The sequence below is a fragment of the Phyllobates terribilis genome, unplaced genomic scaffold, assembly GCF_046119375.1.
Source record: "Phyllobates terribilis strain yellow unplaced genomic scaffold, ASM4611937v1 Scaffold_13__5_contigs__length_258822181, whole genome shotgun sequence".
Taxonomy (NCBI): domain Eukaryota; kingdom Metazoa; phylum Chordata; class Amphibia; order Anura; family Dendrobatidae; genus Phyllobates; species Phyllobates terribilis.
The window spans coordinates 171,051,822-171,054,725 of record NW_027362773.1 but is presented as its reverse complement, the minus strand read 5'-3'; the positions used below and the strand labels follow the sequence as shown (position 1 = coordinate 171,054,725).

Here is a 2,904-nt window from a genome sequence, read left to right as displayed (position 1 = left end):
TTAATATCGAGAGAAAGCGACAAACGCAACATCATGGGGTCAACGGAAAGATGTCATCTACAGCTCGGAAAACCCAAGACCCCACAGTACATTACACTCCCCCAGAAAAATACTGAGTGCAGCTCTGAAGTATGTGTGCATACATTACTTACTCAGTTATACTCCAGAGCTGCACTCACTATTCTGCTGGTGCAGTCACTGTGTACATACATTACATTACTGATCCTGAGTTACCTCCTGTATTATACTCCAGAGCTGCACTCATTATTCTGCTGGTGCAGTCACTGTGTACATACATTACATTACTGATCCTGAGTTACCTCCTGTATTATACCCCAGAGCTGCACTCACTATTCTGCTGGTGCAGTCACTGTACATACATTACATTACTGATCCTGAGTTACCTCCTGTATTATACGCCAGAGCTGCACTCACTATTCTGCTGGTGCAGTCACTGTGTACATACATTACATTACTGATCCTGAGTTACATCCTGTATTATACTCCAGAGCTGCACTCACTATTCTGCTGGTGCAGTCACTGTGTACATACATTACTGATCCTGAGTTACCTCCTGTATTATACTCCAGAGCTGCACTCACTATTCTGCTGGTGCAGTCACTGTGTACATACATTACATTACTGATCCTGAGTTACCTCCTGTATTATACTCCAGAGCTGCACTCGCTATTCTGCTGGTGCAGTCACTGTGTACATACATTACATTACTGATCCTGAGTTACATCCTGTATTATACTCCAGAGCTGCACTCACTGTTCTGCTGGTGCAGTCACTGTGTACATACATTACATTACTGATCCTGAGTTACATCCTGTATTATCCTCCAGAGCTGCACTCACTATTCTGCTGGTGCAGTCACTGTGTACATACATTACATTACTGATCCTGAGTTACCTCCTGTATTATACCCCAGAGCTGCACTCACTGTGTACATACATTACATTACTGATCCTGAGTTACATCCTGTATTATCCTCCAGAGCTGCACTCACTATTCTGCTGGTGCAGACACTGTGTACATACATTACAATACTGATCCTGAGTTACCTCCTGTATTATACTCCAGAGCTGCACTCACTAGTCTGCTGGTGCAGTCACTGTGTACATACATTACATTACTGATCCTGAGTTACATCCTGTATTATACTCCAGAGCTGCACTCACTGTTCTGCTGGTGCAGTCACTGTGTACATACATTACATTACTGATCCTGAGTTACATCCTGTATTATCCTCCAGAGCTGCACTCACTATTCTGCTGGTGCAGTCACTATGTACATACATTACATTACTGATCCTGAGTTACATCCTGTATTATACTCCAGAGCTGCACTCGCTATTCTGCTGGTGCAGTCACTGTGTACATACATTACATTACTGATCCTGAGTTACATCCTGTATTATACTCCAGAGCTGCACTCACTATTCTGCTGGTGCAGTCACTGTGTACATACATTACATTACTGATCCTGAGTTACCTCCTGTATTATACTCCAGAGCTGCACTCACTATTCTGCTGGTGCAGACACTGTGTACATACATTACAATACTGATCCTGAGTTACCTCCTGTATTATACTCCAGAGCTGCACTCACTAGTCTGCTGGTGCAGTCACTGTGTACATACATTACATTACTGATCCTGAGTTACATAGTGTATTATACTCCAGAGCTGCACTCACTATTCTGCTGGTGCAGACACTGTGTACATACATTACAATACTGATCCTGAGTTACCTCCTGTATTATACTCCAGAGCTGCACTCACTATTCTGCTGGTGCAGTCACTGTGTACATACATTACATTACTGATCCTGAGTTACCTCCTGTATTATACTCCAGAGCTGAACTCACTATTCTGCTGGTGCAGTCACTGTGTACATACATTACATTACTGATCCTGAGTTACCTCCTGTATTATACTCCAGAGCTGCACTCACTATTCTGCTGGTGCAGTCACTATGTACATACATTACATTACTGATCCTGAGTTACATCCTGTATTATACTCCAGAGCTGCACTCGATATTATGCTGGTGCAGTCACTGTGTACATACATTACATTACTGATCCTGAGTTACATCCTGTATTATACTCCAGAGCTGCACTCACTATTCTGCTGGTGCAGTCACTGTGTACATACATTACATTACTGATCCTGAGTTACCTCCTGTATTATACTCCAGAGCTGCACTCACTATTCTGCTGGTGCAGTCACTGTGTACATACATTACATTACTGATCCTGAGTTACCTCCTGTATTATACCCCAGAGCTGCACTCACTATTCTGCTGGTGCAGTCACTGTGTACATACATTACATTACTGATCCTGAGTTACATCCTGTATTATACTCCAGAGCTGCACTCACTATTCTGCTGGTGCAGTCACTGTGTACATACATTACATTACTGATCCTGAGTTACATAGTGTATTATACTCCAGAGCTGCACTCACTATTCTGCTGGTGCAGTCACTGTGTACATACATTACATTACTGATCCTGAGTTACATAGTGTATTATACCCCAGAGCTGCACTCACTATTCTGCTGGTGCAGTCACTGTGTACATACATTACATTACTGATCCTGAGTTACCTCCTGTATTATACCCCAGAGCTGCACTCACTATTCTGCTGGTGCAGTCACTGTGTACATACATTACATTACTGATCCTGAGTTACATCCTGTATTATACTCCACAGCTGCACTCACTATTCTGCTGGTGAAGTCACTGTGCACATACATTACATTACTGATCCTGAGTTACCTCCTGTATTATACCCCAGAGCTGCACTCACTATTCTGCTGGTGCAGTCACTGTGTACATACATTACATTACTGATCCTGAGTTACATAGTGTATTATACTCCAGAGCTGCACTCAC

General features: G+C 42.8%; 1 protein-coding gene across 1 annotated transcript in view; it reads right to left on the bottom strand.

Annotated features, from left to right (window-relative positions):
• PDE3B (phosphodiesterase 3B) overlaps nt 1-2,904 on the bottom strand; it is a 510,152-nt gene that overhangs the window by 462 nt on the left and 506,786 nt on the right. The window lies entirely within an intron of this gene.